At 39.5% G+C, this 22358-nt stretch overlaps 1 protein-coding gene across 3 annotated transcripts in view; it reads left to right on the forward strand.

The window, feature by feature from the left end:
* The window catches only part of SPHKAP (SPHK1 interactor, AKAP domain containing), a 162603-nt gene that overhangs the window by 97701 nt on the left and 42544 nt on the right, over window positions 1–22358 (forward strand). The gene's annotated exons all lie outside the window — the stretch shown is intronic.

Consider the following 22358-nt stretch of genomic DNA (forward strand, 5'->3'; position numbering starts at 1 on the left):
TCTCTCAGTAAACGAGGTAAGTCACTTCCTGATATTATGCCATCAGGAGCACCATATCCAAAAGTTCTGGGTTAAATCAGAATTATCATCAACATCAGGAACAAATACAATTAACTGGGTACTACATAGACAGATGATAGATAGTAGGTAGATAGATAGATGAGAGATAGATGGAAGGAAGGAAGGAAGGAAGGAAGGAAGGAAGGAAGGAAGGAAAGAAGGAAGGAAGAGAGAGAGAGAAAAAGAAAGAAAGAAAGAAAGAAAGAAAGAAAGAAAGAAAGAAAGAAAGAGAAAGAAAAAGAAAGAAAGAAAAAGAAAGAGAGAGAAAGAGAACGAAAGAAAAACAAAGGAAGGATATATCTGTGTTTTTAGCAGATGCTACAAATGATTTTCCATGGAAATTATATAGTAAAATTTCAGAAGTAGCTTCAGCATGCCAAGCAACATTATTTCCAGCTAGAATGTTGTTTATAAAAGCTTACTTCTGTTCAGAACACATGATTTCTGCAGCACTCAGTAGACTTTATTTAATAAATCTGCCATCTGTAAAAAGCAATTGCCCAATTTTTTTTCCCTAACACATAACTAATTCTGCAGGAGCATCACTTATTTTACTCATATCCAAAAGAAATGCTTTTAAATTTTCAGTCCTTTTTTACAGATCACGAATTGTTTCATCACAAATCTTTTCTTTATACCTGTGGAGTTCTCGATAATGGATTGTTTCATAATATTGTTTAATGATTCTGTTCCTTTTAACAATAGATGTACTTTGTATGTTAAACATGTGGATCCAGTATTCACTTTCACAAAAGAATGGGCCTTCTACCATTTTTTAAAAATTCACAGTCTTGGCATTTAACTTTTCCATTTTTAATAAAGAGATGGGTACGGAGACATATTTTTCTACTATTAAGATAATTACCAGGGAGCTGCATCGATTAAGTGTCAAGCTCTTGATTTTGGCTCAGGTCATGATCTCACAGTTGGTGAGATCGAGCCCCACCCCAGGCTCTGTGCTGACCTTGCAGAGCCTGCTTGGGATTCTGTCTCCCATTCTCTCTGCCCCTCCCCTAATTGCTCTCTATCTCTCCCTCAAAATAAATAAAAATAAACTTGAAAAAAAATTACCATGCAGAAAACAATGACAAGTGACATTTGCCATTGGACCTCAGAGTCCAGGATAGGAAGTGGTGGAGATGGGGGACCAGGAAAGCACAGCCTACTTGAAAAGGTCTAGGGAATTGTTGCCATATGGAAATGAAGGCTTATTGTCCCAGAGCTTTTATAAAGAGGCTAGAAATCCAGATTTTTAAATGTGAACTTACCCAGTTATTTAATATTACCTTGGCTAAATGGGTAAGAGGCATTAAGGAATCTACTCCTGAAATCATTGTTTCACTATATGCAACTAATTTGGACGTAAATTTTAAAAAATAAAAAATTAAATTAAAAAAACAACCAAAAAAAATTACCTTGACTTCCCTTAAAACACTATCCGTTCCACACGACACACACTTTCCAGGCTGCAAATTCGCTGCCTTCAGACTGAGAGTCCCAGTTTGCAATCTCTGAAAGAAATTGGATGCTTTTCATCATTCATTCCTCACCATTGCATGAGGTCTAATAAGGCTGCAGCCTAAATTAAGTCATTACCAGATCCGACCATTTTTCAAGGAAAACAAGTGTTTTTCTGTTTTTTTTTAAGTGACTACAGCTAATGCTATATTTCAAGAAAATTCGTCCCTTGGATATTCTGAGTATAAATAAATACTTCAAGCCAAATATCACAGCTATCACCAAGCAAAATTCCTTATTTGAGTCTTACCAAGTCATAGGTAAAATTGAGAGTCCAACTCGTATTAATAATATAATAATAATGATAATCATAGCAGTAATAATGATGATGATGATGATGATAGATAGATAGATAGATAATACAATAATAAAGCTAATGGACTTCAGCTCTCATCCCTGATCCTACTATCCCTAGGTATACATACCTACAGCCAACAGAGTCCGCCCTGCCTACTGTTATTATCCACATTATTATGTTGTCATGACGAAGTTTAACAGTTCGAAAAGAATGGTCACACTTACTACATTTGAAGCATGCGTATGAAAATGGAGAATTTCAAGGTGCCCCAAATATTTCCAAGATTGGCCCCAAGTCCAGGGAGATTCGTGAAGCTTCTGTCACCAGTTTTGACCCTGCTCTTAGAGATGAGGCCACTACTTTCCCCTCTCATGGACTGCTCTTGGTAGTGTCTCTTCTTCCCATGGTCTTTTCTCAATCACCCACCAAACTTAAGAGTACCTGAGTACTCTCACTGTTTCCCTGGGGACACCTCTTCCAAGCCCTGCCGCCCATCTTCTCTCCCAATTCAGGCTCATTATGGATTTATCCCAACCACCAATTGAACCCAACTTTAGATACCTCTTGGAGAGAAAAATCCTCAGCCACCATCACAGACTCAGCTGCATATATATTAAAGCCCTAGAAGTAAACATCACACAGAGTAGTGCTTAGAATAAGTCATTTTTGCAATTAAAATCATTAGTTCAGCCTTTTCCAGCCCCTGATAACAAAGTCTGAAGTTCTAGTTATGCAAGATGAGTAAATTCTAGAGATCTGCTATAGAACATAGTGCCTATAGTCAACAAAACTATATTGTTAAGTGTTCTCACCACAATAAAAAAGGTAAAAATGAACAAAATCATTAATTCAGAGAAGTCCACCACTGTTGGACCTATATAATCCCAAGGTATGTTGAACATGTATGTTTCCCTTCACCCCACTCTATGCCCCAGAAATGCATTCTTCAGGAAGAATCATTCCAAAGAATATCCTGGAATGTGAAACATTCCTTAGAGAAATAGTTTAATGGTTTAATAGTTTAATTAAAATAGTTTAATTCTGAAATCATTGCAGTGCTCTGGTTCTACACTAAGCTTCTTGGTATCGAGCTCTTATTATAGTCAATAAGCTATAAACAAAGGGATTTTGGAGCCCAGGGTAGAAATGGGTTGCTGAACCAGACCATAGTAGATTCCTTCAGATACGATTGACCTAAGTACGAGGTTCCTTATTTTGATAAGGACACATTGTATCCATCGAAATAGACACGCAGACTGGAATTTAATCTTCACTCTTATGTACAGTGTTTTCCTGACTTTGCGCAATTTACTTAACGTATCCAAGTCTCAGTTCTTCAACTTGAAAACAGAAATCACAATAAGTACATCACTGGGCTTCTGGAGGACGAACTAAGATAATGCACTGCACAGCACCAAGCACAGACTAACACAACCAGTAGACGTTGGGTAGCCGTTTTTATGTCCCTTGATGACTTTGAGCACGGATTTTCCCACACTGTGGTTACATTTTCTGTGCCTTGGTTTCCTGGAGATAACTGGAACAATTACTGCATAAGATTGCTATGAAGAATAAGTAAAATAATGACCCAAGGTTTTTTGAATAGCATTTGACTCAATAAGTATTAGTCATTACGCTCATTCTCAGTCAGTAATCATTTTAGAATTGAGATTATTAATGATTTTAATTAATTATTGGCAGCATCTTCCTCCTGCTTTTATTAATCCTTCCCTTTCCATAAAATTCTAACTCCTCAGTAGCAAAGACTCATTTGTAAAGCAGAATTATGGAGAAAACTATATTGTATGTATTTTTGGTGTTGTTTCCATGAAAAAATGGTGGAAGAGGAGAGCAAGAGAATATGAATATTGGGGTGAAAAATATTTCCAAGTACTGGTTAACATCTTCTACAACTAAGTGGTCCAGGTAATTAGAGAAAGCAAGTTGTTATTGTTAATTGAAAATTAACAAAGATCGTGTTCAAAACATGGTTTCATATGGTACTCTTATGTAGCGGCTAAAAAGCTGTTTAGGCAAGTAGACTAAAGCTGTTTAGTTGTTTAAGCTATTTAGCTGAATATCTCTTTGTCAGTTATATGAATCACAAAGGCAACAAGCTGTGGACTGTGTGATTGAATAAAAACTACATTTTAGTCCTAACTTGGAAATTTTCACATGACACAATCTGACAAGATATATGAGAAAGATTGATATAAACCTACACATGATATCAGAGCATTTCCTACCCAGATAAAATACAGATATCAAATGATTTTGGATGGAATTTCTAAAGAAAAAAAAAAAAAAAAGAGGTTAGAGTGGGGGAGAGCCAAAGCATAAGAGACTGTTGAAAACTGAGAACAAACTGAGGGTTGATGGGGGGTGGGAGGGAGGAGAGGGTGGGTGATGGGTATTGAGGAGGGCACCTTTTGGGATGAGCACTGGGTGTTGTATGGAAACCAATTTGACAATAAATTTCATATATAAATAAAAATAAATAAATAAATAAATAAATAAATAAATAAATAAATAAATAAATAAAATTTAAAAAAAAAGGTATTTTTAAAGTAGGAGAAGCTTCAAAGAAAAAAATTCTACACACCAGATCGTAAGAGTGAATGTTTATGTTAATATTATAGTGCTCTTTTCCTCTCATTTGGCTACAAATTTGTCTCAGGTCTGCTCATCTCTTGCCCTGTATGTGCAGATTTCTGCCTGTCAAAATAATACATCCCATTTTTTGGTCCACTTTAAACCTGCTGGAAATTTTTACTTTCCCATTTCCAAATAATGATCCTTTCACTGTTATTTGATGCAATCAGGCCCCCCAAAATCAGGAGTGTTCTTTTTACTTTATTTTACATTTTTATAGCTTAAACAGATTTTCAGTTCTGGAGGCTGGAAAGCTGAACGTTAAGGTCCAACAGGGTTCAGTTTCTGGTGAGGACTCTCTTCCTGGCTTGCAAACAGCCACCTTCTTGCTGTGCCCCCACACAGTGGAAGGAGATCTCTCTCTCTCTTTTTTTCTCTTTTTTATATATACTTGTATTCTTTTTTCTTCACATAAATCATAGAATTTTGTAGACAATGGTTTGTGTTTCACTTTCTACACTTAATGTAACATGGAGTCCCTTTAATATTGGTGCATACTGATAAACAGGTGAATGGATAAGCAAACTGATACATGCAAATGGATACATGCAATGGAATGCTACCCAGCAAGAAAGAAGAACAAACAGTAGATAACACAACATGGATAAATCTCAAATGCATTTTGCCAAGTGATAGTTTTAAATGGTTAGATACTATATAATTCCACTTATATGACATTTTGGAGAAGGCAAGCCTACAGGAGCAGAGAACAGGTCAGTGATCGCGAGCATTAAAGGCGAGCAGAGGTTCTGCCTATAAAGGGGCAGCAAAAGCGAATTCTTTGGGGTGTTGAAATTGTTCTGTACCCTGTGGTGCTTAAAGGAATCTATGCATGTATCCCACCTCGTTAAATAATTTAAATTTTACTATATATAATTTTATTTAAATGAAAGTGAATAAGCAAACACTTCTAATGAGGAGTTCATGAACTACTAAAAGAAGACCCTTCTGTCTGTTAACATGATTATTGCAATGCCATGTAGCAGCAATTAAGAACCAAAGCTTGGGGGAGCACAAAACTGCAGAAACCCTGCAAGGGAGGTCATTGAAGAAGACAGCATGTCACTTGAAGTCTGAATGGATGCACTAGGAGGGGGTAAGGAACGGCACAGACAACAATAGTGCTGACGGTGTGAGCAAAGGTGTAGAAGAAAGAAAACTACGTGTGTTCAGGAATTCTACTGGTCTCTTTCAGCCAGAATTTAAGGAGCAGGGCTGTTAAGTGGAATGCATTAAGATGGTGGTGCCTACCTTATCTGGGAGTGGTGAGGACTAAGTAACATAATTTGATGTAATGTACATATAATGGTATAATGCAGATGAGGATTAACGTATACCAAGTGGAGGGTAACGCATGTATAATGATATAATTGTATGTATATGCACTTAGCACATGGAGTGACTCACACCCCTTGCTAAAGTTTCTCTAGATATTAAAGGAAAATGAAGCTTGTGGGGCTGGGAGGAGCTGGGCACAGAATGAGGTAGAATGGAAGTAGCTGGAATTAGGGATGTTGCTTAAAGACTTTTGCTCCTGGTCACAGAGAATATGGTCCTGAATCAGGCAGTGGCAGCATTTGTCTGTCACTGCCTGACTTATTTTCCTTAGCATAATACACTCTAGCTCCATCCATGTCATTGCAAATGGCAAGATTTTCTTCTTTTTGATGGCTGAGTAATATTCTTGTGTGTGTGTGTGTGTGTGTGTGTGTGTGTGTGTACCACATCTTCTTTATCCATTCATCAGTTTATGGACATTTGGGCTCTTTCCTTAATTTGGTCATTGTTGATAATGTTGCTATAAACATCAGGGTGCATGTATCCCTTTAAATCAGTATTTTTCTATCCTTTGGGTAAATATATAGTAGTACAGTTGCTGGATCATAGGGTAGTTCTATTTTTAGTTTCTTGAGGAACCCCCATCTTGTTCCCCAGAGCGGCTGCACCAGTTTGCACCCCCACCAACAGTGTAAGAGGGCTCCCACTCTCTGCATCCTCCCCAACACCTGTTGTTTCCTGTAGTTGTTGATTTTAGCCATTCTAACCGGTATGAGGGGGGGATCTCATTGTAGTTTTGATTTGTGTTTCCCTGATGAGTGATGTTGAACATCTTTTTGTGTGTCAGCCATCTGTATGTCTTCTTTGGAGAAATGTCTGTTCATGCCTTCTGCCCATTTTTTATCCAGTCAACCTATCCATCAAAAGTGAGGATTAAAGTAAGACTTTACCAAGGGGTGCCTGGGTGGCTCCGTTGGTTAAGCATCCTACTTTGGCTCAGGTCGTGACCTCACAGTTCATGGGTTCTAGCCCCGCATCAGGCTCTGTGCTGACAGCTCAGAGCCTGGAGCCTGCTTCAGATGCTGTGTCTCCCTCTCTGTCTGCGCGCCCCCCCCCCCCCACACTCACGCTCTGTCTCTCTCTCAAAAATGAAGAAACATTAAAATAAGACTTTACCAAAATGAGCACTGCCTAAAGCTGTCTCCATGCACCCTTTCTAAGAAAGCTACTTGACAATGTGCACATTCAAAACGAGAGTAAATCAAGAAATAAGACATTGGGTGGAAACATATGATATGTGTCTTTCTCTGACAGATTTATTTCACTTAGCATTATACCCTTAAGTTTCATCTATGTTGTTGCAAACAGCAAGATATGTTTTCACTCATAAGTGAAATTTGAGAAACTTAACAGAAGACTATGGGAAAGGGAATGAGAAAAAATAGTTTCAAACAGAGAGGGAGGCAAACCATAAGAGACTCTTAAATACAGAGAACAAACTGAAGGTTGATGGGGGTGTGTAAGAAGGAGGGGGAAATGGCTGGTGGGCATTGAGGAGGGCACTTCTTAGGACAAGCACTGAGTGTTGTATGTAAGTGATGAATCATGGGAATCTACTCCTGAAGCCAAGAGCACACTGTATACACTGTATGTTAGCTAACTTGACAATAAATTGTATTTAAAAAATAAAGAAATAAAAAAGGAATAAGACATTGGGTAAGGAAGGCAGCAGATCCAAAATAGAAGCTGGAAACTCCCAAGAAGACCGTTGTGTGTGAAATCTGGAGGAAAACCAACCTGGATGAGAGTAAGAGAGTAGGGGACTCAGTAAAATGTCTCCAGGTTAAAGAAAAAAAGTGAATAAAAGTTCCGTTGTGTTTAATGATATGAAAACCATTATTCTTAAGGCTCTTGTAAATCAATTTTAAGGAAGAATAATAGTGAAATCGAAAGCTAATCAGAAAAAAAATAGGTATAATAGTTGGCTTTTGTTGTATGAGAGTCAACCACAATGTTTCAGAAGTGTTCGAATATATACTTCCTGTGGGTCTTCAGGTTGTTGTGGGGTTCCCAGACTGGGCTTGGCTTTTCCTTGTGTTCTTCACACCCCTTAAGCCCAGCAGGCTAGCCTCAGAACAAGCTCCTGTAAGGAAGATGGTAAGTATAAAGAGGACAACCCCACCATACAGATACGTTTCAGGCCTTGGCTTGCATTACCTATGCTAACATCTCATTGGTCAAAGTAAATCATAGAACCAAATTCAAAGCTAATGAGCAGAGAAGTAGATTCTTCCCATGGAGTTGGGAAAGGATGAATATTGGCTGAACAATGAATGATTCAATCTACTACGTAAGGCAAGAATTAAATCCAATAAAAATAAGTTTAATTGAAAAAAGGAAAATCACATATACAACATGGTTCCTCCCGATCAAATTACTTGATCACAACAAGGCAAACACGAAATATTGATTTGTCAAAAATTATGATATAAAAATATGGAGAAGAGAGAGGGGAGGGAAAGTGAGGTAAGGATAATAGCCTAAGACTGCTAAAACCTCATCTACAGTGAGGAGACCATATCTAACATTTGTGATCAATAAAGAGCAGTATACTTGGGGCGCCTCAGTGGCTCAGTCAGTTAAGCATCCATTCGAGCCCAGCTGCCAGCACAGAGCCTGCTTGAGATTCTCTCTCTCTCTCTCTCTCTCTCTCTGTGTGTGTGTGTGTGTGTGTGTGTGTGTGTGTGTGTCTGCCCGTCCCTCACTCATGCATGTGCACACTCTCTTTCTCTCTCTCAAAATAAATAAATAAGCTTTTTAAAAAATAGCAGTATACTTGAAGAAATTGAAGAAGGAGTTTGGGAAGTGTCACAGTTGGGTGGGCAGCAGGCCAATATTTTCCATTAACAGACTTTTAAACCATGTGTGTCTATTATTTAGATTTAAACGAGCTGGATAGTTTTAAATATATTGATAAGTGTATGGAGACTTTTAAACCATGTGTGTATATTACTTTGATCTAAAAGAGGTAGATAATTTTAACTACATATTGGTAAGTGTATGGAGAAGTAATAATAATAGCGAAGCAAAAATATTCATTAAGCATGTACTTTTCTAGGGTTTATAAGCTCTATGTCTTAAACCCTTCCAAACACCTGATGAGATGGACACTGTTGTCTCCTCATTTAACGGAGGAGGACACAGAGCCTTTTAAGAAGTTGCTCAGGAGGGACAGAGCTGGGACTGGAGTCCAGTTCTCAACTACCATCCCTCAGCTGGCCTGGGTTGTGTCAGGAGTTCAGCAAGGAAGCAGTTGTGCGTGATAGAGAATTTGAAGTCCAGGCATAGCAAGGAGGGAGTAGGTGATGCGATGAGGTGGAAGGGAAGACAATGAAGAGCACAGGGTTATGGTAAATGGGACAGCACCCCTACACACACACACACACACACACACACAAAACCCCTCTTGACCAAGATATTTAGATACTCTACTAAACTTAAAGGGCTGGTGTGAATAGTATTTTTTCCCCATGAACACCAAAGAAGTGACTGAGTTTCACACCAGAGTTGATCTCTGGCAAGCTGGCCAGCCTTGTAAAAATATCTGGAGGATGCCACACTTTTGCACCAGTGACTTGAAGCATTAAAGGTAATTGAAGGAGATTTCAAGGGGCATCTACCCTCAGCTGACAACCCCCATCTTCAGCTGTCAATGAAGCAAAATAAGTTACAGTTTTCATCACCTTCCAGTTGCTTCCTAGCGCTTAAAATAGAAAGCACAGAATCCTATCATGACAAGGGAACCTTCATCTACCATTTTGCTAGCTTTCTCTTCCAGAATATCTACCTTTCCACATTGTTTCCTAGATTGATGTGTTCAAAGTTCCGTCTGGCCTTTCTAAACCTCCATGTCTCAAAACCTTTACCCTTTACCCTTGTCTGGATTTCCGTATCATTTTAGCTTGTACCTCTGTTTAACATCCATTCCTCTCTGTCTTCATTTAAAGTGGTCTAATTTCTAACAAATAAATACTTTAGGTCCCCAGATCATAAGGAAGAGAAGGATCCATGACCCTCTTGTTTACTGTTGTATGTCAGTACTTACCTCCACAAGTATAGAAGGGTTGCCCTTTAATTTTAAGTGAATAAGTGAATGAGTAGGATAAGTATAGGAAGGAAGGAAGGAAGGGAAGGAGGGAGGGAAGGAGGGAGGAAAGAAGGAAGGAAGGACCTAGCTATGGAATTTGGTATGCTTTGCTTACCTGGGATTCAGTTTCCTTACAGATAAAAGAGTTGAGCCAGATGATTTTTAAATTCACTTCCTTCTCTAAAATTCTGTTGTTCTGTACTGCAGTAAAAATACTAAAACACATTTTCCGGTATGTGTTTGCACTTACATTTTAGAAAGTTAATTCTTTTGATCGTTTTCTTATCATTTACTCCTAGTGAAATTAAAATTTATTTGGTGGAGCTATTTGAAGGTCAGGAATGTTTCTTAAGCTTTACTCTGCCTCCCTTTCAAGTGGGAAATATTAGCCGGCCACAGACATGATATGATGAGGTTTAGACATTACAAAGGAACGAACTTCACGGCCCATGCTGGCCTTACCCGGGCAGTGCTGTCTCTCTTTGCATAGAGAGGGGTCTTTCGGAGGCTTTTCAAAAGCTACCAATATGCAATTCACAGTATTCTCCAGTTGAAAGCTATAACTTTAAATCTCAGACGGGAACCTATAATGATTTTTTTTTAAAAAAAATATTTTCCTCTTTTTCTGTAAATGATGAGGTCCAATTAATGGGTGTTTTCATGATTGAAGTCAGAAACATTGAAACATGAAACTTAAAAAAACAAAAAACCACTCCTGCCTTATTCCTGTCAATGATTTTTGGAGTGGTTAGAGAATAGAAAGTATTTTCAGAACTTCTGAGTCACCTACCTATTTTGAATACTTGATTCCATAATCCAAATTGAAGTGTGCAGAGACTCACTTGCTGTATTTGTTACCAGCTTGAGCTAACTTGAATTAGCACTTCCATTATGAGGGCCTTTTCTCCAGAAGTCGTTCCTTTAAACAAATAAAGTTCAGGGAAGCAAAGTGGACAAAGAAGCCAGAAATCAGCATGTATGTCAGTTTCACCAAGACACACACGCGCACACACACACACACACACACACACACGCACACACGCACACACACACAGTCTTCATCATGCAGAAAGTCTTTTGAAACACGGATATTTTACTAATTAATCAGAAGCATGGTCAAAGGAAACAAATATGAAAGCACAGTTTTTATCATTTCCCTTAAGATAGATGTTCCCTCTCATGTTTTTTTTTTGTTTCTTGAATTATTTTTATCTAATTATTCATTCATTGCATGCAAACTACAGCTTTCCAAATTCCACCTTTCAAAGGTTTGACTTTAATAGTTATTTCACTGAAAAGCAAGTTGCTTCCGAAGACTTGCCTGTGTGTTGGAATATTTTAAACTGAGTCTCTAAAGAGCCCTCAGTATCCAAGCTGTGGGGACTGTAGTTGGGACACATGCCTTGAGCTAATGGCTTCACATGCAGACCTAGAACAGGCCGAATAGACTGAGCCCAGTGAAATGGAATGTGACACCTGCTTTCTGGTGCCAGTCATCAATGTGGATAGTCCATCTAGATCTGTTCAAAAGAAGGGAAAAATACCTTTACCCCGTTAGCAGCTGGATTGGAGTACTAAATTCTCTAGGGAGTCACTCCACGTTCCTGCATTGCATCACCCAGGATGTGCATTTGGAAGTGGCTACTGAGTTATTATTTTTTGCACCTTTTATCCATACCAGCGGACAGCAGTCTCACTTAATCACTGAAGACCCACAAAGGCTTTTCTCAGATACACCCAATGCATCCTGGGGAGGTAGAGTTTGGAGCTGTTTATGGGTTTGGCTCTCAAAAATACGAGATGTGCTAGGTAGATGTTTAGTTCAGATAAATTATTTGCATTTTAAAATTAGACTCACTACTGTTTATTCCTGATAATTTTGAGTGCTTAACTTGCTTTTCAACTCCTCTAAAGTAATTGAAGTACTCAGACCCCAAACGTGTGTGTCTACCCCCTTTCTTTTGTGCAAAGGTCTATGGCTTTAAGGAGAGGAGAAAGGCAATCACTGGAGGTTTATTTTCTTTTATTACTTTAAAGGTGAAAAATTGGAAATAACCCTTAATGAAAGCTAGTTGAAGAGTTAAAACACAAATTTCTACAACATTTAAACCCATGCAAGGTTCATATTCAATTTATCAAGTCTGTAGCATTTGGTTCTTATGCCATAGTCAAAGATGAGTTGTTCCGTCACATCCGAAGGAAGATTTTTGTCAATTTACTGATAACACTTTTCAACACTGGCAAAAAGTACATTTCTGGCTGACTTTTTTTAATGTTTAAAGTAAAGCTAATCCATATATCCATTTATGTAGTGTGTTGAGAAACTGAAATTATGCATCGGATTCTAGTGGTTGATTTGTACACATAAAACTTGGTATTTACTCTTTCTGATTCAAGATCCTTTTTCTCATAAAAGAGGTTCTGTGGTGTCTAGGTCTGTAAGTTCTCTCAAACAGCACTATTCATATTTAGGAACTTAAATGATAACGATTAAGCAGTGGTTGATGTTTTTAACCTCCCTACATGTCTGCTTTAAATTTTTTCTTTTTTTACTCCCATGTATGCCCTTGGCTCCCAGTTTCATGTCTGTTGCAATCATCCACTGGTTTCATGGTGTGGAGTAAGGCAGCACTCTACCCATGGTGTGAATTTTGATGAATTAAGTCAGAACTACTTCTGGGAATAAGAAGGAAGGCATTTCTTCATCAAATGTCTTCTATCCCTGAAAACCAATGTAGCACTCTGTACTAATACATGGTCCAAACATAAGTAATAAAGACTTACAAAAAATAGTTTAATGTTGTTCATCAATAAATAATGTTTCGGTAATGAAGCGGGAACAAAGATTTATACCAAGTGAAAAAGATCTGGGCAGAAGAGGGAGGAGCTATGTGCAAGGACCCAAATTTTAATTGCTTTACGTTGTCAGAAATAGCTGCACTTTATAAATATTCCCTCTCAAATTGTTTAGATTGGGCCTTATGAAAGTGCCATTTTTGTGTGATCTAAGAGCAGCAATTTCAAATAATTCACCCTTATAGACAATAACCCAGAAATCAGTGAAATGTCATCCAATTTGCTCTGATGTTCTTTACTTTATGTTTCATGTAGTCTTCGTAGACATTCTCCAGAGTATTTCATTATCCCTCCGTAGACTAGAATCAAGCAAGGACAGAGCTGGCTTTGAAGCTCGGCTTCTCTGTAGGCAAAGCACAACCTCCTGCCTCCCCCACACTATTGTGTCTCAAAGATGAGAGACTGCTCCAGCCATGTAAGAGGAGAATATTCTCCCAAGGGTCAGCCAAGGAGATGACATGATTAAGTCATTTACTCTGGAGTTTCTTCCATTGTTTTTGGTGAAACTTACAGAATTTTTTCTTTAAAAATTTTAATGTTTATGTATTATTGAGAAACAGAGAGAGACAGAGCATGAGCATGGGAGGGGCAGAGAGAAGGGGAGACACAGAATCTGACGCAGGCTCCAGACTCTGAGCTGTCAGCACAGAGCCCGACGTGAGGCTCAGACTCACAAACCGCGAGATCATGACCTGAGCCAAAGTCAGACGCTTAACCCGACTGAGCCACCCAGGCGCCCCACTTACAGAATTGTTTTAATTTAAATTCAAGTTAGTTAACAGATAGTGTAGTATTGGTTTCAGGAGTAGAATTTAGTGATTCATCAGTCACATGTAATACCCAGTACTCATGCCAACCAGTGTCCTCCTTAATGCCCATCACCCATTTAGCCCGTCCTCCCACCCGCCTCCCCTCCAGCAACCCTTAGTTTGTTCTCTGTATTTAACAGCCTCTCACAGTTTGCCTTCCTCTCTCTGAACAATGATGTGTCCTCTCAAAGGAAAATAGGATTATTGTCAAAGATTGGAAAACTAGAATTTTTTTCTTGTCACATGGCCTATTTGCTTCTCCAGTTCTTTGCTGTTAGTTCTTTGATCGTGACTGTTCATACTTTGGGGATCTGGGTTATTCCTGACTTCCATGCCTCAGGAATAGCCCTGTTTTCTCTGTCATGCTTTCACTGGAGCATACTTATCCAGATTAAGGAGAGTTAAATTTTTTGAACAGATAGCATCCAAGAGAGTGGTAAGAACTTATTTTTTTTTTTAATTTTTTTTTCAACGTTTTTATTTATTTTTGGGACAGAGAGAGACAGAGCATGAACAGGGGAGGGGCAGAGAGAGAGGGAGACACAGAATCGGAAACAGGCTCCAGGCTCCGAGCCATCAGCCCAGAGCCTGACGCGGGGCTCGAACTCACGGACCGCGAGATCGTGACCTGGCTGAAGTCGGATGCTTAACCGACTGCGCCACCCAGGCGCCCCGGAACTTATTTTTTTTAAACAGCAGTGTAGGCACAATGAATTTCGAAGGATGAGATGTACAGAATCATCATATTTAACTTGACAATGGATAAGAATTTCATGTTCTAGACATGAGTAATTTAGGGTCAGCAAACAGATCATCTCAACTAACCACCTCCTGAGGTCCAGCTCACCGATCAGAAGACATGAATCCTCTGACTACTTCCCCCTGCTCAATACATGCTCCACACACCTTAGAAAAGAATTTTCCCTATTAAACTTGATGATGATTCCCGTGGCTCTCTGAAATCTGGCTTACTTACAGGAGGCAAAGTGAAGAGCTGAAAGGTCATCTTGATTCCCAAAGAAACCAAATCTTTGCTGATGAATGGAAGATCCTTCACCATCATCAGTGATGTCTACAATAATTTATCTGCTTGATATTTGATCAACGTTTGGCTTTTCTTTGCCTGCACTATACCAGAGCATGAATCCTGAGAGTTCAGAAGTTTATCTCAGCTCTTTATGCATTGGAAATCTAAATAACCTCTGTGAAAGAAAAAGTAAACAAAGTGGAAACAAGTCTATCCTATGCATTCTTTTTCCCTTCAATTTAACATACAAGCAAGGTAGAGCGCCCAGATAAATTCTGTTCCAAGGGAAATTTGACTCATCTCTGCCCCCACCATCCTTGGGCATCATTTTTCCTTAATACTACCCCTTTCAGTGGGAGGAGATGATGGGAGAAAGCTCTCATCACTAAGGAGACAAGAGACGACAGTTATAGTCAAAAAGCTTTTATGTAGGTATGCCCAAAGGGAGCTGGGTAGGGGGATGGGTGGAATAGGTGAAGGGGATTAAAAGGTATAAACTTCCAGTTATAAAATAAACAAGCCACAGAGGTGAAAAGCTCAACAGAGAGAATATAGTCAGTAATATTGTAATAAGCTGGATGGTGACAGATAGTGATTAGACTTAACGCAGTGAACGCAGCCTACTGTATAGAATTGTCCAGTCGATACGTTGTTAAAAAAAATGATGTTATATCAGTCATCAAAAAAAAAACACATATTGAGCGTCTCTGGTTATATGAAATGTCCAAAATAGGTCAATGTGTGGAGATGGAAAGTAGATTAGTGGTTGCCTAGGGCTGGAGGTTGGGGGATTTGCGGGGAGAAAGGGAGACTAACTGCTCATAAATACATCTTCTTTCGTGGGTGAAGAAATATTCTAAAGTTAATTGTGGTGATGGTTGCACAATCCTGGGAATGTATTAAAAAACCACTGAAGTGGGGCACCTGGGTGGCTCAGTCGGTTAAGCAGCCGACTTCGGCTCGGGTCATGAGTCTGTGAGTTCAAGCCCCGCATCAGGCTCTGTGCTGACAGCTCAGAGCCTGGAGCCTGTTTCAGATTCTGTGTCTCCCTCTCTCTGACCCTCCCCTGTTCATGCTCTGTCTCTCTCTGTCTCAAAAATAAACAAACATTTAAAAAAATTAAAAAAAAAAAACCACTGAAGTATACTTTAAAGGGGTAAGTCACATGTGAATTACATCTCAGTAAAGCACATCTTTAAAATGGAAATTTAAATACAGTGTGTTCTTCAACTGGTAAATGTATACCAGATATTGTATCTAAGTATTTCCTTTTTCTCCAAAAGAAGTGGTTTTTGACACAACAAAAATAGTGGGAAAATAAACAATTGAGTAGCATACTTCTTTATTTTTTAGGTTAGCAATAAAATTGGCTGGATGTATGGCTAGACTATCTGACACAGTTTAGAAATTCCAGTACCTTTCACTGAGTCTCTCGTCACAAAATGCTTGACTAGCTTTCCTCAAAACAGCAATTCTAAGATATTTTTTAAAAATATGGACAGTTTAAAAAGCAGAGAGATTTGACAGTCTTCAGTGTAAGTAACATTTTGTATTTCATTTTGTGTGATCTCTGCAATCATTTTAAAGCAATACTAACTGGATACAAATACCGTTATCATTCCAAACATCGGGTGTGTTCGAGAATGTCTGACAGCATCATGACATAACAACGTTGATGCCTAAATTGCCATTTTACTTCTCATCAGTCTAAACTACTCATCCGGAAAAATGCCATATTCCTTCAAAGAGAATTTTGGTCCACGATCCTGAATCTAGTAGGCGTCTTTCGGTTGGGGTAAGAAATGAGGCAGTTTTTTTCTTTGGAAGATGCGTAGATGGGCATTTTAATACCGTCAAATAAAGAGGTCCCATCCTTTCCGCATGGCCAGATGGCTGCATTGTTAGAAGCCGCGGAAGGAAGGGACCGAGTTTCTTCTGAGTTAAAGCTTAAGTGTATATTTGGTCATAGTAAGCATTCAAATGCCGAGATTTTAAAGGCGATTTGACATGATGCTTCTGGTTAACCTTTTCTAAGCAGTGCCTCCAGATAGAATGACCGCCTTCACAGGATTCAGCTGACATCAGGAGCGATGACAATACCCAGTAGAAGTCAAAGGCCCGGAACCCTGGATTAAAAGCCCTGCTGGCGTGCAGCCTCTGGGCGCCTTTTGGCGCTCCTGGATGTATAATGCGATGACATTCCTCAACTATTGCATTAACCACCTGAAGGGCCCATGCAAAAATAAAACTGTCCACATACAGGGGCGCCGGGGTGGCTCAGCCAGTTGAGCAACTGACTCTTGATCTCGGCTCAGGTCATGATCTCATGGTTGTGAGATCAAGCCCCACGGCAGGGCTCCGTGTTGGGCATGGAGGCTGCTTGAGATTCTCCGTCTCCCTGCACCCCTGCCACATCCGTGATCCCCACCCCCTTCTCTCTCTCTCAAATTTAAAAAAAAAAAAAAACTGTCCACGTGCAGTGGGAGTTTGCCCCTGACAGTCGTCACCAGTTCTTTCTCTCTGGTTTCTGTTCAAAATGTCAAACCTGTTACATGACATACGGTATGTCTTTTGTCTGACACTTCTTTGTCTGACTTAAAATTGCTTTTGTCTGACTTCTACAATAAATAAATAATAAATATTTAAAGCTATTCAATAAGTGCAATTAACTCACAGAAGATGCTGTGGGCTACAATCCACTTCAAATTATTTCTTTTTTCCTGTTTTACTACATTTGAATGTTAACCTTTTTCTCACAGGGGCTTGGACCAAAATAGGTCTTATATCACTGTTTTCTAGAATTTCATAGTGAAATACTATTTTATAACATGCCTATAATCTTCTCCATTTATGAAAAGGGACCTACAGTGAAATAAATAATTGGTATTGCTTGACTAAATAATCCATAACACGAAGCAGAAGAAATAGCAGTAGAATGTTAGGATCGACAAATAACTTTTGAAGTATTTGATGAGATTATGCCCACAGTCATAAAGTGGCATCATTTTCTCGGTGATACTTACTCTTCCAACCTTTTGTTTTAAAACTGTGATAATGACATGGGGCGCCTGGGTGGCGCAGTCGGTTAAGCGTCCAACTTCAGCCAGGTCACGATCTCGCGGTCCGTGAGTTCGAGCCCCGCGTCAGGCTCTGGGCTGATGGCTCAGAGCCTGGAGCCTGTTTCCGATTCTGTGTCTCCCTCTCTCTCTGCCCCTCCCCCGTTCATGCTCTGTCTCTCTCTGTCCCAAAAATAAATAAACGTTGAAAAAAAAAATTTTAAACTGTGATTATGACAGAAGAGAGGCGTTTGCATTTGAAAGTACGTAAAACCACAAAATTCACTTTTTTAGGTAGGCAAGAAAAGACGGGTCTGTGTTCTCTCGGGGATGATGTGTGTTTTCGTCTATCTCGGCTGAGCATGTCTGCGGGTGCTCTGAACGGGACACAAACAGACAACACGAAAGGTATTTTATATGAAGAGAAAAGGAGCTTCTATTGCAAGAAAAATGTTAATACCTTTTACCCGTACTTATTACCGATTCTGGTTCTCAATTTTTGCTTTTTTCTGTTTTTTAGCAAAGCCTTAATCACAGAACAAAGAAGCCAATCTAAGTACTTTAAACAGTACCAATTGCTGGATTAACATTAGTTCAGTTAATTCTATAAACTTCACTGTCTATTCCCTTATGTCCTTATTGGAAGACAGCTTTGTTTACTGATAACATTGGAATTCACTACATAAATAAGGAAAATAATTATTACGGGTAAGATGCTTGTAACACCTGAGACAGTGCTTCCACTCTATTCGTGCCTATGCGTCGATCAACAAGCATTTATTAAGCACCTACCCAATGCCAGGCTTCGCTAAACACTAAGAATTCAGTGACGAGCAAGGCCTGCCTTCGTGAATAAACCATCTAGCGAAGGCTGAAGGGAAATAAACAGTGCTCAAGAGATTAGTAAGTAAACACACATACTTTAAAACAACATTTCTCTGGATCATTTGGTATTTTTGGATTTGCACATTCGGGCATTTTACAGATGACTCAATAGCATCACCCCAGACCGAGATGAAGAGTCAACACAGAAAGGTTACATCTTATTCCCAGGTGACTGGTATCTCAGACATTCAGCTTCCCTGCCTGCAGCATTCTCTCTGCTGAAGGGACCCCTTTCAACACACGGCCCATAGAACCATAATGCAGAATCTCCCAGGCTGTCATATTTTAGTCACATAAAACACTCACCCGAAACCCCCAGAAACTTCTTTTCAACTTCCGCCACCAATTGTTTCTTTATACTCTCCTGCAACAACACAGGGAACAGCCTTACTTGTTGGAAGGGAAATTCTAACCCTCGGGTCTTTCTCAACTCTTACGGCACTGGGAGTCCAGCATACAATGATGAGTTCCTCTTTACCTCACCTCTTTAAAAAGTCTGCTGAGTTATGCCCAGATTCTTCATAGCGTAGAAAGAAAGGCGTATTGCTCACCAACTTGGGCTTCACTTCTGGAATTTCTCTAGGATGTGCCCCTCACCTTGGTCGTCGCAGCCCCTTTCTTCTCCCTCTCTTCACCTTGTGCTTAATTCAGAGCCTCTCGCCCTCACTCAGCTGGGGCTGATGGGGGCGGTGGGGGAGATCATCCGTTCATGGTTTGCGCCATTGTAAATTTGTCCTGCCTGCGCCCCTCAAATCCGGCCTTCTCTGCAATGCCATTGGTGGTTGACCACATTCTCCCACTTTCCTTCTCCACCATGTCTGTAATGGCAGGCTTGTCACTTCTGTAATAATATTCTTCATAGATTCAAAGAATGTGTTCTGCCTCCAGACCGTAACTCCCTGAGAACAAGAACAATAACGCGCATTGTGTGTCTTCTCAGAACCCAGCACCAAAACCACACCCCTCGGAAATGAGGCGCATTTCCCCCTCTCCTCACCTTGCACAACCTCTTACCCCATACCCACCTTTCCCCAACTCTTCTGGACACAAGCTTGTCACATTCTTCACTTGGAGTTCGGTCTTAGTGGGTGCCTACATCTCCATAAGGAAACCAAGGCCTCAGAGAGTGAACATTTGGAGAGGAACACCATTACACAGACCATTTTGGCATGAACTGGGTTCACTCTAAAGCCTAAAATTCAGAGCCTAAAAGTCAGGGCTCCTCATATGCCCATTCCCCCCTCCCACAAGCTCAAGTGGTTATATGCTTGTAAAATTTTCAAAAGGAAGATCTTTTTACTACAATGATCTCCTTCCAATGAGACTCCCCACTACCTTTTATTATGTTGAGGGTCATTGGAGTGACCGCAGACGTGTGGGGTCTGACTTGAAGGAAATTGAGTGGGGTTGTGTATACATAAGATATTTTTATACAATTTGAGGTCACTTTTGTATATAGTTAGGCAATTGCTAGCCATACACATGTAATAATGGCTCCCAGGAATACCTTTATCATCGACAGTGGCAACTCAGCCAGACATTGATTGAGACATGTAGGTGTCAGGTCAGAAATGGTTTCACAATGTAAATACGTCCTACTGGAAATATATAGATAGTGGAGAGAAAACAAGGTTTATAGGGCAGAAGCTATTCTGCGGAGAATTCTTCCCGTCATCAGACATGTGAACTTATAAAGACAAGACTGGTTTCTCACTGATGCCTGGTCAACACAGAAGTTCTCTCCTGGAGGAAATTTGTTTGATAACATTGAAAAATTATAATTGCACCGTGCCTTTTTTTTTCTTTCTAAATGAGAATCAAACAAGAAGAGAATATAGCCAAATTCTCATGTTTGTAGACTTGTAGCGGTATAACAAGTAATGAGCATGCCTACAACGACTCCTATATGAAAGAACTTTTAGAGTGGTTTCCCACTGAATTTGATAACTTGGAAAATGTATAAAATATTATCAATAAAACTTAGTGAAGCTGAAAAAATCTACCAACAGTATTAGGTTAAGACTGAATTCTGTTTCTTTTCTATCCAGGGAAAATGTTATAAAACTACCATCATATGAAGCCAGAAATGTAGATAAAAAGTATTATGGAGGTGTATTAGGCAGTAGATTAGTTAAAATATCTTTTTTTCTGGAAGTTGTCATGTTTGTGATGTTTGTTACCTCTTTTAAATTTGGTATTTGTGAATGATTTCTTCTTCTAAATAAATGAGTATCCACTTTCACTTGTAATTTAGGATTTTTGATTTTGTTACTCTTTTTTGTAAAAAGGTCTTCAGACCTTGTATGTACATCAGGCCCTTAGAAACCTAGATCATCCTCTCCCACCAAGATCTGGAAAGATCCGTGTGCCAAGCGTAAGCAAGCGATTGGTTTTTGTCTGACTTTGTTCTAGTCTCGGCCCAGCTGGCAAGTGTGAAGGGTTTCTTCCAAATGTAGGCAGAGTTTTACATGACAATCCAGAATGAATAAAAAGAAAGCCCATCTTCAGAGAACAAAAGACAGTATCAGTGCGCAGAGAAGTAGTTATTATAGATGCCTTGCTTTGGTTTCTGCTTTGTCCTCTGCCACTGTGAAAGAAGAGCCTTGTGATGCCCGAGTCAAGGTCACCCACCTTTCTTCAAGGTGAATGGAAAACCGTCTAATCAATTCAGCAACTGCAGTTCTAGCTGCATGTTAGTCAACGCCCCTGAGGACTCATAGACATTGAACCAGTCTTCCAAGGGCAAAGTTCCGATTATTGCATGAGTATTTGCAAACTGCTCTAAGCCGTGCACTCCTTCCAAGCACCATCTACTATTTATGTCTCCATTTGTGCTGCCCCTACAGGAGCTCATGCCCAGAGCTAAATCCTCCCTATTTAGCCATCTTATTAACCCGAAGGAGGAGAACCTCTAAGTGAGAATGTGGATGGCGGTTCATGCACTTTCTTCCCCCAAATGCCCATCAAGTTGTTCTTAACAAGCAGATAGTGTATCCTAGGGATATGCTGCAAGGATATTGTGAGTTCAGAAATCCGGAAAACCTTCCATTGATGGGAAGTAAAACGTAGTGATCTTTACAAAAATTTAGCAATGTATAACTATTGTAGTTCTTTTTTTATTTTTAATTTATTTTATATATATATAGAGAGAGAGAGAGAGAGAGAGAGAGAGAGCAAGCTGGAGAGAGGAGGAAAGGGAAAGAGAAAAAGTCTTAAGCAGGCTTCATGCTCAGTGCAGAGCCCAGCACAGGGTTCTATCCCACAACCCCGGGATCATGACCTGAGCAAAAATCAAGAGTTGGGCACTTAACTGACTGAGCCCCCCATGCGCCCCTAACTACGTAGTTCTTAAAGACTTACCCAAAGTCTTTCAATTATGTTTTCTTATTAAACCTCAAAAAGAAAAAGATGGACTCTAGGAAATCATGACCCCGGACAACTAACTGAAATCAGAAGAGTGCGTATGCTTCCAGGAATTGACCCAAATGTCTGACTAAATATCCAAATAATTAATTTTATCAGTTTTAGATGGGCAAATTAACTTGTTAAGAATAAGAAACTTTAATCACTGTGTACACCTGAAACTGATAAAACATTGTGTGCCAACTATACTCAAATTCATTAATTAATTTCAGAGGGAAAAAAGAATACATCTCACCTCTTTGTTCTCTAAGTTTTCTTCTCCCCATCTCCATGTGAATGCCCATAGTAGATTTTTTTTCTTGTGCTGTGTTTGAGCTTTAAACTACAACCATTCTCTTACTGTCGTTCT

The sequence above is a fragment of the Herpailurus yagouaroundi genome, unplaced genomic scaffold (genome assembly GCF_014898765.1).
Source record: "Herpailurus yagouaroundi ecotype Mexico unplaced genomic scaffold, PumYag 202, whole genome shotgun sequence".
Taxonomy (NCBI): domain Eukaryota; kingdom Metazoa; phylum Chordata; class Mammalia; order Carnivora; family Felidae; genus Herpailurus; species Herpailurus yagouaroundi.